Raw genomic sequence first — 14,493 nt, 5'->3', positions numbered from 1 at the left:
GGATCAAGCTTGAGATTCTCTCTCTCTCTCTCCCTTTGCTCCTTTCCCCCACTCATGCTCTCTCTCTAAAATAAAAATTAAAAAAAAATTTAAAGTAAAAATTTTAAAAGAACAATTTGTAAATGTGCCAACTATACTCTACACCAGAAACAGAAACATGATGGTAACTCATTCATTTATTCAGTAAGTATTTTTCGATTGCCTCCTATGTCCAGAGAATATAGCAGTGATGGAAACAGGTGAGTTCCTGAGCTCACAGTCTAGTGGACGGAGTCACAAAATAAATGAGTAAAATACATGTGTGCCAAATTGTGATGAACACAGCTGAGAGAACTCATGCAGGTAAGATGGAGGGAGACAGTAAGGGATTGGTTGCAATTTTAAATACAGTACTCAAGAAGGGCCTCAATTGGCAGATGACTTTTGAACAAAGATGCAAAGGGAGGTCAGTAAACAACGTTATGCTGACATGGAAGAGTGTAGAAGAAGAGGCCAAAGAGAGGGAAGCTGACAGGCCTGAGGCCAGGGCCATGATACACGGAGCTTCTTCCCAGCACCATACTGCTGTATTTTAAGGAAATTATTATTCCTATGTTATGAGTGAGGGTCTGAAGCTCAGGTCTTTTGCCACTTGCCCAAGGTCACACAGTTAGTAGTGCTGACACCTTAACCTAGGTGCTACAGCTCAGTCCAGCAGTCTTTCCACTGTACCAGTTGCCACACTGCTGCGTCCAGTTCTATATACCACAACTCATCAGCAGCAACCGATGAAACAGGATGGTCAGAATGGGTGATTGCAAGAGCAAGGGCTCTGGAGACAGCACATGGAGTTGCTGTAGAAAGAGAAGACTGCGCACAGCAGCATCTGAAAGGCTGCCAGACCAAAGAGGGAAGAGAGGTGTTCAATAATCCTCCAGAAGGCAGAACTAGGACAAGTGCATGGAAATTACAGGGAGACAAGTTTCCAATAAATAGATGAATGCTGGAAGTGCCAGTATAGGAGCTGTCCAACAATGGAATGGGCTATCCTGTGAAGTTATGAAATTCCAATTACTGGAGTTACTCAAGCAGAGGCAGAATGGCCATCTGTCTGAGATGAAGACAGATTTCTACACTGATGTGAAAGCTACGTGGATTGACTGGTCTTACCCAATTCCGAGTCCGCAATTATACAAGCATCGGGGCAGTGTGGTGTACAGTGAAAAGTTCCAGCTGTGAAATCAGACAGCTTCACTAAAATCCAGTCTCCACCACTTATAAGTATTAAGCTTTGTGCACTCAACCCCTGCAAGCCTCAGTTTGCTTATCTGAAAAAAAAAGGCAAATACAGAAGCTGCTTCATAGGGGTTATTGAGAGAATTCAATGACATATATAACCCATGTAAAGTACTTAACACAGTGCCTGGCACAGAGTAAAAACTCAGTGACATTTAGCCTAATAGGTAAGTATACTGGGAAGCCTGTGTACAAAATGTATATATATAAGATGTGTGCAAATTTCTCTCTCTGTTTTAATCTTACTCAGTGGCAAGAAGAGTTCAATGTCCAAAGCTGAATTGTAACAGCAGAGTAAATTACAACATGATGATACTAACAATAATAGTCATAATAAACACATAAACAGTCAGCCTCTTAGACTAATCATTTCATATTATGTCTCTCTTCATTAATAGGATATACAGAAATCTTTTAAACATTTGATACACGAATTTAAAACTAATGAAAGAAAAATCAACATTTTCTTAATTAAAACAATTATGAACAATTTAAAGTCTTTCAGCAGGAGAAAGAACACCTAACAATCTGCAGCCATATTCAATGTGTGTGTGTATATGCAAATACTCAAGTGTACATGTGTGTGTACACACACATACACACACACATTTACACAGGCTTTCTTTTTCAAAATTAAGGAGCTAAACTAGGAAACTCAGGGTAACTTTTAAATTACATATTAATGAGCATAAGTATTCCAGATTTTTATTAAGGCCAAGTATTTTATGCATATATGTCTGTATTAATATAAAGTGAAGGAGAAATAACCACAGAAAGTAATATCTGTATGCTGTAATCTGGAGATGCCTCTAGATGGTGGAGAGTGAGTTACAACTTTAGATTAACTTGCCATCACTCCTTTGCCCTTCTGGATAAACTGACATTTATTATTCAATGGGAAAACATTCAAGAATAGACCTCAGTGATGAAAGGAAGCCTCCACTTTAGAAAAAAACTTGGGTGATGTCACTATATTTTATTTCTGGGTGCTCAGTGCTGTTAGAAAGTCATAGTAAGTAAGACACAATACACAAAAGGAAAAAAAGTACCTTCACTAACAGTACTTGCATGATGCAACAATATATATATGGATTCATATCCATCATATTTGATCCTTCCAATAACCCTGTGATATAATTCCTATTATCCCTGCTTTTTCAACATGCAAGTGGGCTCAGAGAGTAACTTATTCAGTCACATAATATTATGGAAATGAAGATACAATTTGATTCTAAAACTTTTCATCTTCCCATATTGTCTGTCATGTACACACATTAAATTAGTATATTTTGACACAGATCATCTATTTTAATAGATTTCAAATATAATAAAATATATTGAATACCAAAACAGTGTTGAACATGTGTAATGGACTCCTAAGAGCTTGGTGTCTGAAGAAATGATCCCATCTGTCACCCAATGACGGAATCAGGAGTCCAACTTGGTCCCCATGGACATTACAGTATTAAAAATCGGATTACCTAATGGTCAGTTCTGAGAAACTCCTTCCAGACACTCTATAACTTCTGCTTATGAAGCCCAGGTCCACTCTTGAAAGCAAAACAGTATAAAGCCGACTTTCCTGACTCACCCGCCAAGGATCTGAAGTAAGCAAAATCCTGTCAAATCTTCTATACCCATCATAACATCATAACATCATAATATTGAGCCTCTTTTGATTATTCTCTGACTCGGCAAAATCCCTCTTCAGTGGCACTCAGCACTTAGCCTCCAATTTGGCAATGAACATAATCAGTCACAACACTTGAACCTTTCTCTTCATGCACCCAAAATAGTATAAGTTGTTGGTCAGTCTCCATGATGGTTCAAATGGACATAAAGAAGAAACAATTCAACATGTATTTTTTTTTTCAAAATTGCTTTGAAGCTAGATCTGTCACACAACTGATTTGTTGAAAACCAAAACCACTGCTACCCTCTAGCTTGACTTCTCTCCCGTGCCCCTGGGCAATTAGCCACAGAGGACTTGTGGCTTCAGAACAAACCTCATGCTCTCATGATTATGCACCTTTGTCCATGATGTTCACTCCCTGACAGAAGCACCCTTTCCCCATTCCCTGTCTGCAGACTCTTCCCTTACCCTTTAAGGCCCAGTTCAACCTCCAGTGTCTGAAATCTTCTAGACTTCCTGTTCCTTCCTTCCTCCCCCTGGCTCTGTTAACTGTGCCCTTCTCTGCATTTCCACAGCACTCTGGAAATCTTACCATAAAGTAGTATCACCAGTCATGTGGGGGTCTCTCTACCCTGACAACAAGTGAGCTCATCAGAGGCATGGACTGGGTCTTCATCTTTTATTATTTCTAGCACTGGGCTCAGTGGGAAAGATGAAGCCATACAGTACACAGATGACTACGATAAAGAGGTCAGAAGTGAAATACTTCACAGAAAGGGGAAATTAATTCCAGCCAAGGGGTTGCAGAAAGCTTCATGAAGAAGAGAGTACCTAAGAAAAGACAGGAGAAGTTAAGGAGATTTTAGCAATGTGGAAATGAGGGCCTGCTTGGCTATAGAGACAAACAGAAGAGCGTCAGCAGAGATCAGAAAAGCCATGAGCCTGGCTGGAGTATGGAGCCTCAAAGGAAAACATAAATACCTCTTGAACACCTCTGCATAGTAGACACCGCGCATTCACTTTACATCCAGTACTTCATTAAATTACCTCATTTTATCATCTCACTTAATAATTCGGTGAAGTACAATTTAGTCTCACTGTTTAGAGCTCAGGAAATTAACATTCAGAGAGGGGGGCTTTCTCAAGGATATCCAGTTAACAAGTGGTAAAATTGTATTTTTTAATATTCATCTTTGTGCACACATTCTTTCTACAATATAGTTTCCAGGTTTGAGAGTAGGAATTAAGTGTAACCTGGAAAGGCGTCGGCTCCCCCAAAACTACCTTGTGCCTGCCTTGATGCCCATCCCAGCTTGTCACCACAGCAAAACACGCACACACACAATACATATGCAGGCGCACTAACTCTAAACTCACTGTTAGATTTTCTTCCTCCAAAGACTGCTCAGTGAGACAGGAAAGTGTAATATGCATATCAATAAACCCTAAAAATCCCTATCAAATATGTCATTTCAAATATGTCTTCCAAGACAAGAATAGCATAGGAGAGGGATGAAGAGAGCAGGTTCAGGAGCCAAGCTTCCTAGCTCTGCCCCCTCCCTGGCTGAGTGACTTTGGACAGGTTGCTCAACCTCTCTGTGCCTCAGTTTGCTCATCTGTAAAGTGGGAATCAAAATAGTACTTTTTAAAAAATGTGTATTTTTGAGAGAGAGAGGGCGCGCACGCATGAGCGGGGGAGGGGCAGAGAGAGAGGGAGACACAGAATCTGAAGCAGGCTCCAGCCTCCTAGCTGTCAGCACAAAGCCTGACACAGGGCTCAAACCCATGAACCGTGAGATCATGACCTGAGTCAAAGTTGGACACTTAACGGAATAAGCCATCCAGGTGTTCCCAAAATGATAAAATCAGTTTAGGCACGTGACCCCTATGAACTCTATCATGAACATAGTAAACACTCAATGCAATGTTTGGTCTACTTGAGACTAGTACATGGCCATGACTCAATCCCAGGCCCACTGTTTCCCAAGCCTGCACTTCCACATGGGTCTGACTATAAATCTATTAAGAGCTCAGAGAAGAGACACATATAGGCAAACATGAACAGGAGGAGAAAGACTCCAAAGCAGGCCTGGGAGATCTGAAGGATGAGCAGATTTCAGAGGGGCAAAGAGCAGGCAAAAGAGCACTTTAGATGGAGTCAGTAAGCAGACAGCAGATAATGGCATATATAGTTATGGGAGAGGAGTCCAAGAGACTAAAGAATAAGGTATTTTAGGGAATAATGGAAAATAATACAAGATAGGGAAGTTGGGATCTTGAGAGCCAGTCAGGAAGTGCTGACCGGACAAATGGAAACAGGCGTAGTCTTCTGAGTGAAGGAGTGAAATGATCCCAGCAGTGTCTTAGGAAGTGGATGGTGCTGGGTAGGAAGGAGCTCAGGATTATTTTCAACACACACGAAAGAAGGGCTGGAAGGAGAGCTAGGCCAGGGCACTGAAAGTGAGCACACAGAAGACCAGAAGCTCTGGAAGATGTTTATGGAATGGTAGGGCTTGCTGCCAGACTAAAGAGAGGGAGAAAAAGTGAGGGAAGACTCCAACACCACGCCAATATTAGGCTGGTGAAGAATGGACTCTAGTCAGAAATCTATACTAAATGACTGGAAAGTACAAAATGTACAAACATTTACTCAGACCACATGAACTACGCTCTGAAGTTGTTTTTTAATTCTGTTCTAAATCTTAGCTTTTTATCAATGAGGCATGGTAATGAGGTAAGCACATTAATAATTAAAGAAGCCAGCCTCCTGCTATGTGCTTTGCATCAGTGCCATTCTCAGTGATTTTATGCCAGAGTCATATTTTTGGAATATACTGGGAAACTGGGAATTTGACTGTTATTTACCATCAGCCATCTAGTACAAAATGTACTGCGGGGTCTTGGAGCTGAAATGGTTGCTTCATTTGCAATCCACAGTTATGCCATAGTTACTTGCATGCATGAAGCATGTAAAGCACATAATTTTGGCTTGGGGAAACTGATTCTGATGAAGAAAGCTTATTGGAAATATGTATTTTTTATAATCTATTCATTACATACATGAAATAGTGCTTAGTAATTATCAAATAAAAGGATTATGGATGGTGGACTTTTTTTTAATTAAAAGACAAAACAATCTTTATAAAACTGGATAATTTAGGACCCGTATTTATAAGAGAAATTTTTTTTTTTTTTTAGGAAGCAGCAACTTCTTGAGAACTACCTAAGTGTTTTGCGCACTGTTATAAAATGGCAGATTGTCATGATCCATTTATATTCTGCTGACAAATGTTGGGCCAGCCATTGGACCTAAGTATGCCCCTTCTCTTGGAGCTTTTCTTTTACTGGGGGAGGCAGACAAATAAGAAAATAAATAAAATACACGCTAATGCATGAATAATAGAACTTCAAATAAAGTATACAAACAGATCAGAAGAGAAAGTAGCTTTCTCCTACCATTGTTCTAAGAGATAAAAAGAAATGCATCATAAACAATCAGCTACTGTAAAACCCATTTGAGGAATCTGAAAAGAATCACAAGTATGTTTTGTTTTTTAATCTTGTCAGAAACAGATATTCATGAAAATAGAAGGAAGGCATGGGAAAAGGAGCAATCGGCAAGCAGCCTCTGAAATATATTTCCAAGCAATTTTATTAAAAATTTAGAAAGTCACGTCTCTCTCTCTCTCTCTCTCTCTCTCTAACAATCAACATTACTTTCTAATGGGTTGTTTTCATTCTTCTACTCATCCAGCTTAAACCAAAGCACACATTAAATACAAGAGGATTTATTTTCCTGACTTCTGCTGCAGTGAAGCCAATCTAATCAAAAATGAAATGGGGAATGAGCTCACTGAATAAATCAGAAGGAAGAATTAAAGAAGCTGACAGATATTTTGGAGGTTTGTTAAAAAATAAATTGGACTTTCATTATAAAAATTGACTTAAATGAATGATATACTTAAGAACCTACTTCAGAGCATTTCCTTAAAGTCAGTTTGATTAGCAACCAAAAAATACTGCCTTTCAATAGTTTGTTATATTTCCAAAATGCAAGAGATAATAGTAATTGGCATAAGTGAGAGTGAATGTCCAGGAAAAAAAAAAGGAACAAAATGCTAAAAAAATCTGTGAGTCTGGTGATATATGCTGTTCAGATTTGAAACCTAAATGAAAAGTTCAGTAAGATACTTTATTATTTTTTTTAAATGTTTATTTACTTTTCTGAGAGACAGAGAGAGAGTGTGAGCCAGGGAGAAGCAAAGAGAGAGAGGGAGACAGAGGATCTGTAGCAGGCTCTGTGCTGACAGCAGAGAACCAGATATGGATGGGGCTCGAACTCTGGAACCATGAGATCATCACTTGAGCCAAAGTCGGACACTTAACAGATTGAGCCACCCAGGCACTCCAAAAGTTCAGTAAAATACTTTAAATAGTACTCCCTAAAATAATTAAATGATGATCAGTGTACTTTTGATATTTGAAGAAAAGCAAAAGGAAACTGGGTAGTAGACATAGCCCTCTATAGATCTACAATTTGTAAACTACTTTAGTCCCTTGATAGACAGTCTTTAAATATAAACTCAATAACAAGGAAAAAAATAAGCCATTGTCAAAGATAGCTGTTTACATGACATGTAACACTTAAATTGGCAGAGGTGGGGAATGTGGAATGGAGTCAGATCACGTTCCCTCTTAAATCTCCAAAACAAGGAAAGAGGACATATTGATCCTTCTATTCATCGGAGGTAGTAAGCCTTCCACGGAAAGTTATCATGCTCATTCTCAACTGAGCATGATCAGACAACAGATGGAAAAAGAGATTCTGTTCTAGGTACTGCTTGTAAACAGATAGAGATGGTAAAGGAACTCAGAAACCTGCTGTCTGAAGAAAAGAGGAATGGAATGTAAACTGGACTTATTCCATGAAACCCCAAGGAACAAGACAAGGACAATGGGTGGAAATTAACTATACATATTCTACCAGTCAGTTGTGGCTAAAGATGTGTGAGAGAACATTAAGAGTAGTGAATTCTGTGGAAGGTGTTCAGGTACAATGAGCTCTGATAAGGATGGGGCAGAATGCACCCCAACCCTGAACAGAAAAGTTACATGGCTCACCTTCCAGGATCACTTTCACCCTGAAATCCTGTGATTGTAAGAAATAGAAGCCACAGTCACTGACTTTGGGGGACTTAAAAGTCATTCAGTGACATACAATAGGTGCCTTTGAAAAAGTGGTAGGAATACTATATCCACCAGGGTCCAAGGAGAAAGCTAAGGGCACCACAGTTTGGGTAATATAAGGAGAGTTTAATAAAGACACTGTTTCTATGGGGCGCCTGGGTGGCTCAGTCGGTTGAGCGTCCAACTTCGGTTCAGGTCATGATCTCACGGTCTGTGAGTTCAAGCCCCACGTCGGGCTCTGTGCTGAGAGCTCGGAGCCTGGAGCCTGCTTCAGATTCTGTGTCTCCCTCTCTCTCTGACCCTCCCCCGTTCATGCTCTGTCTCTCTCTCTGTCAAAAATAAATATACATTTAAAAAAATAAAAAAATAAAGACACTGTTTCTAAAAGTGTGGGTGACCTAAGGGGGAAACACAATATCCTGGTGGCCAACAACAGAAAGGGGCAAGGTCATCCTTCATTTACTCCAGGCCTAAGGGGATGAGAGGAGGAAGCAGTTACCAGAACCAGGAGAGAGAGCACCATGGGGAAAGGACCACCTGACAGGAGCTGTGACGTTTCATCCTACAGGCCATTGTTAGGACTGTGGAGGGAGCAGAGAGCGGTATGAATCAGCAGAATGGAGGAGTGGAGAAATCTGGAGGACCAAAAGAGGCTATCTAGCATAATGCTAGTTAGCAAGGCACACAAAACAGGGCAAATAATGAAAGCCCTAGCCTGAGTAAGAGGTTGGAATATATTCTCTCTCAGGTCCCTTCCAAAGGATGTAGTATGTATTTTTATTGATGGAGACTCATAGACCTACTGTTCTTTACCATCATTTTGTATCACTGGCTCTTTTACATTTTGCAAGCATTCCCTGGATTTGTTCTCCGAATTAAGCACTCAACTGCAATATATTTGCTGTACCCAACATGGTAGTACCATAGAATACATGATGTGGAACCTGAAAATCTGAATATAGAACCACTTACCCCACCTTAGGTAATTTTCCATCAGAGAGCCTTGCTACTCCTTCCTTTATTCAACACATATGTTTAATCATCTCCTACTTGTCAGGCACTGTGTTAGACACAGGGACACAACAGTCAACATGACAAGTCCATCTCTGCCTTCATAGAGCTTGGAGCTGAATATCAGTCAGTCTAATCTATAACATCCCTAGTCTGTAAACGATTCTCAGAAGTGCTATAGATCAGAGGCTGGCAGACAATGGCCCACAGGCTAAATCTGGGTGGCATTGCTTGTAGAAACCATGTTTTATTGAAACAGCCATGGCCATTAGCTTATGTATTGTCTATTGCTGCTGTAGTGCTACAATTTCAGAGTCGTATGGTTGCTACAGAAACAGCATGGCCTGCAAAGCCTGAAATATTTATATCTGGCCCTGTAGAGAAAAAGTTTGCCAACACTTGCTCTAAATAAAACCTAATACTTTAAGGATGTAGATTTAAGGACACATATTTTCACTTGTAAAACATCCCTGAGTACTGCAGTTACAAACCAAATCATGAGGGAGTTGGCTTTCTGAAAGATTGTATTTCTACTTGGTTTTGTGGGTTTTTTTTTTTTCCTTCTTTCATTGTGAAAAAAGGTACCATGTGGCCAATGTCTTCTATCAACAGCTGTCTTTAGATGATGTTCACCTTGTCCCTCATTATTTCTAGTCTTTTGATTGATCAGTTTTCCCCATCACAGAAGGCCAGTTTTATAAAAGATTCCCTTCCCTGAATAACACCAAACAAATTTTGACAGGGGTGACTGTAGGCTCTCTTTTAAACTGAATAATAAAATTGATTGTAAAAGCACTTAGCTCACACTCAAATGCTATATAAATGCAAAATTATAGCAGCAAGAGGATGTTCACTTCCCTACAGACAGAAGCATAAGTAGTTGCTTTTTCCCCAATCACTTGTCCAAGAGAACATTAAAATTTTAAATCAAAGAAAACAAAACCTAGGTATCATTGGCAGTTACCAAAAATTCCTAATAAGTGTCAGGATCTGTGCTGCTTGTGGTTCCTCCAAAGGATGTTAAGAGGCTAAGTCAGTGGTGGCTGTGGCTGACCATCAACTTGCCATTGCCCAAACCCTCTTCTTTCCCTAACGGTAATCAATGTAGCATGAATAAAATTAAATGGCCACTTAGTTCATATTTAGTCACTAAGATGCAGCAAACACTAGATTGAGAAAAGATCCTTGCCAAGTTTTGTTTCCTGAAAGTTTTGCCAACCCACCAATCCACTGATAAAATATACACCAAGTGTTCAAGAGAGGGGCAACTGAGCCCAACAATGAACAGACAACTAAGGGATGACTAACAGGGAAACAGCAAGAAGAAGGACTGGCTCACAGGTAACAAGAGTGATCTCTTCTAGATTCCAGCTTAAACGTTCTATCCTTGAAAATGCCTTCCTTAGACCATGACAACTTCCTCTAATACATATGCTTTTAACATTCCATAGTCTTGTTTCACATCATTTCTCACAACCGCAACTGGATAATTCCCTATTTAATTAGTTGTTTAATGTCTATGTCCCTCAGTGACAAGCAAGCTCCATTGAGCTCATTATATGTCTGCTCAGAGCAGAAATCCCTACAGCTAATACATGGTGCTCAATGAAAAATACCAGGAGACTGACCTAATGAATGAATGGATAGGTAAGTAAGCTAGATCCTAGGTACTCTGCAAGCATATAAGAAAGCTCTGGTTTTTCTGTGATATGCTACTGAAAAAAAAAAATAGCCAACATCTTCCTATACTTATGTACCACACACAATGTTCTAAGAATATGCACTATTTGCATACCAACTCTTCTCTATCAACCATCTCTCTTCTCTTTTAATCTCTTTTTCTGTACTAATTTTATCTCTCAACATACAACCATGCTCAGGTTGCTTCCAGCTTTAAAAAAAAAAAAAAAAAAAAGCCCTCTCTAATCACCCCCACTCAACCTAGCTGTTCTTACCAAGGTCACAAATGGCATCCTAATTGCCAAACCTTATGGCTATTTGCAAATCCTCATTCTATTTCTCTGCAACATCTGACCACTCATATGATCCTAATGACCACTCCTCTATTCTTAAAACACTTTGCTCTCTGACTTTAGTGACACTACTCCCCCAATTATCCTTCTATACAATTCCCTGTCAATTCTATAACCTAATCTAAAGATGTGTCTACTTTTTCTTCAAATCACTAATATATCTTGCTTTTATTACTGCATCAACCTTCTGACTGATCTCTTGGCTCCTTCTAATCCATTCTTCACAGTGCAGTCATATGCCTTCCTCAATAATGCTCCAAAGTGACCAGGCCTAATTTAACTGGCTCTATTAAATTGTGACTCTTGACCTTCAACTTCTAGTACCTTTTTCAAGAAGTTTAATGCATATGTGACATACACATGCCCCGTGAAAGAACTAAAATATTCTCTCCAATCTTCACCACAATGTCCACTGGACTCCTAATATCTTTATATATGCAAAAACATATTTAAGATAGTATTTTCTAAGCTTTAACAAGGCCTCCAAAATACTGGTTTTGGAAAGCTGGTTCCAAACGCTGGTATTCCCTCCATCATTCATGAAAAAAAATAAAAAATAAAAAGAATAAAAACGATGCTTATCATCAGTTTGTACTCCCGAACCTCACTCCCATATTTTGCCTCTGAATTTTGTCATTTTGGTCCACTTCTCTGCTCTGAAAGTCATCCAGATTATCCATGTCCCAAATTATACATGCTCTTTATTGCACTTGATCTAAAACCCTTCTGAAGCAGTAAGTCTTCCCAAATAAAAACAAGTAGAATAGCAGATAGCAACTCACAAATCTTTGCCAGGCGACTCTTATTGCAGTCACATGATGCACTGTAAATTCTCGATTTTAAATAGGAAAAAGGAAACACAAACAAGCCCAAGAAAGTGATCAATGTGCATGCAATTAATTTGGCAAAAACATCACTATTGAAAAATATACCCATCTCGTGAACAGAGCCCATCTTATTATGTGTTTTTTCGACATTATGAGCATTCTATGAATACTAAACACAGTACATTTCTTTATAATCTATGGATCCTGATGGAATCCAAGTCCAAAAACATGTTTCCACAATTCCAGACTACCAAGCTACCAGAAGCCTTTCATAATTCAGTCCAAGCAATTTCTCCTGCCACTTCAAACATTCTAGACACACTAAAACATTCTGTTTTCTCCATGCACGCCTGACTTCATGCCTTTGCTTACTAACCCCTTCATCTGTAATGAATTCCCAACTTCAGCCCCTATTTCCTAAATATCTGGTACTTATCCCTCCTTAAAATGCCCCCTTCTCCATGAAGCTTCTCTGTCCTACAGCATTTTATCTGATCCTTCTAATGCAAATTCACCCTTTCCTCTGAATGTTTCTCGGGCACCTGTATATCCATCCCCAGGACAGGCCTGTGAGGTCTTTGAGTGAGAAAGCCATGTGTGTGCCAATTAGATACCTACAGCACTTTATACAGTTCCTCCAATATAGTGGGTGATCAATAAAAGATCTATTCCATGATTTGACATTCCCACCAACAGCTTCAAAACACAGGTCCCTCCTTCTCTACGAAGCCTCAGGAACCATTTCAGTGGTCAAGCTAGGCTTAAACATGCTCAGAGGCGTGGAACAAAACACAGAAATTCATAGATTTCTGCGCCAATGCTCCTGTAACCCCAAGCACTTGAATGCAGGCGCAATCGACGTAATTAAGTGAAGGGAAACCCCAACAGCGTGCGTAACTCCACACAGCCCTGTGACTGGGGTGAATGTACGTCCAAGCCCAGGGCCATGGGAAAGGCACCCGCGGGCCACCTGGGCAGAGAGCACGGCCGGCGAGGCTGGGCAGGGGAAGACTGCGGGGCGCTTCCCCACCTACCTTCGGGGCTCCAGCAGAGGAGGGAGGGCGCCCTCCGCCGGGAGCCAGTGCAGGCGGGGAGGGAAGCGCTGGGGCTGGGACTCTGAGCCCCCTCTCGGAGCGGGGGAAGCCTGAGTGCCCGCCCTGGCGGCCCGGCGCCGGACCGGGAGCCTGGAACGCTGCCCAGCTCGTCCTGCCTTCTACCCTTAGGGGTGGAGAGCAGGGCCACGGCCCAGAGACCACAAGCCCCAGAAGGCCCCGCGGCCGCTCACCAGGAGAGTGAATGGGAGCTCGGTCACCAGGAGCGGGCTCGGCACGGCGCCCCGAAGCTCTCTAAGGAGGGCTCGGCGAAGGAAAAGGACACGCCCCGTCGCTTTCCGAAGAAGTGCGCCCTCTGGAGCTTGCCAGTGACATGGAGGCCTTGAGGAGGAAGAAATCCTTGCAGAGACTGTCGGACAGAGACGCATTGATGCCATTGGGGGAGGGGGGAACTCGGAGAACTGAGGAAAAACTGAGTTCTAAAACAATTTTTCTTTTTCCCAAGGTGAAATTAAATTTCTGTCTCTTGCAAGAAATTATGATTATTATAAATGGTTTTGCTCACTTTTTACCTGTTACGTTGCACATTTAGTCTACGTTCTTAAATCGTTTTTGCCTTATTTCTTTCTAAAACTCATATTTTAGAATCCCAAATGGATTCTAAGCATACTGAGGACAGAGTCTTTGTAGTTTTCTTTGGTATTATACACAATACTTGGTTGCTATTGGGTAGAAGTTTCATTTATAGAATCAATCATCGATCATTTCTATGTGGAGTTCTGTTCAGCTTACTTTTCTAAATGGATGAGCCTTCTTTATTAAGACATTCATTTGCATAGAGTTATTGTAAATTTCTTTAAAACATTAAGTATCAGTGTTCTAACCATCTGCCCATGAAAAAGAGTCAATGATTTCAAGTCTATTGTAATTTGTTTAATATCTAATCCTGCAGAGGTAAATTTCAGATAAGTCAAGAGTGAATTATCTTGAACTCCAAACTAATGAACACTAGACTAATGGTTTACTGTATTTGCAGTTCTTATTTGAGAAATGTAAAATCCAGTCATAGTTCATCTATCACAGAGATGATTAAGAGTCAAATAGGGGAAATGTTGCAAAGTTGCCTTTTGTACTGCATGTGTGAAATGCACTTCATTTCCACTTAATCATTCATTATGCAAATTGGATTGAACTCCTATTTTGTGCCAGGCACTGAGTGAGGCATGGTTTTTGCCCTTTACAACTGTAGTCTGGTAACTAAAACAAATAGGTAAACAAACTATCAAAATAACTGCAGTCACTGAAATCCTATTGGAAAACTGCTGTCAGTTTTAACGAGAGCATATCCTTTCTCATTAAGCCTTACATAGATATTTATTAACTAGGGTATATTTACAATTTTCTTTGAACTTCTAAAGATGGAATGGATTTTACAAAACTGTATAATGTAAAATAACTGTCATGAAAATTGTACA

At 40.2% G+C, this 14,493-nt stretch overlaps 1 protein-coding gene across 1 annotated transcript in view; it reads right to left on the bottom strand.

Annotated features, from left to right (window-relative positions):
• MEI4 (meiotic double-stranded break formation protein 4) overlaps positions 1-13,075 on the bottom strand; it is a 210,589-nt gene extending 197,514 nt beyond the window's left edge. The window contains exon 1 of the mRNA XM_042986699.1: positions 13,001-13,075. The gene's annotated coding sequence lies outside the window, so the exon portion shown is untranslated. The remainder of the gene's footprint in view (positions 1-13,000) is intronic.
• Positions 13,076-14,493: the final 1,418 nt, after the last annotated feature.

Source organism: Panthera tigris, chromosome B2 (genome assembly GCF_018350195.1).
Source record: "Panthera tigris isolate Pti1 chromosome B2, P.tigris_Pti1_mat1.1, whole genome shotgun sequence".
Lineage (NCBI taxonomy): Eukaryota > Metazoa > Chordata > Mammalia > Carnivora > Felidae > Panthera > Panthera tigris.
This window is presented reverse-complemented; position numbering and strand designations above follow the sequence as displayed.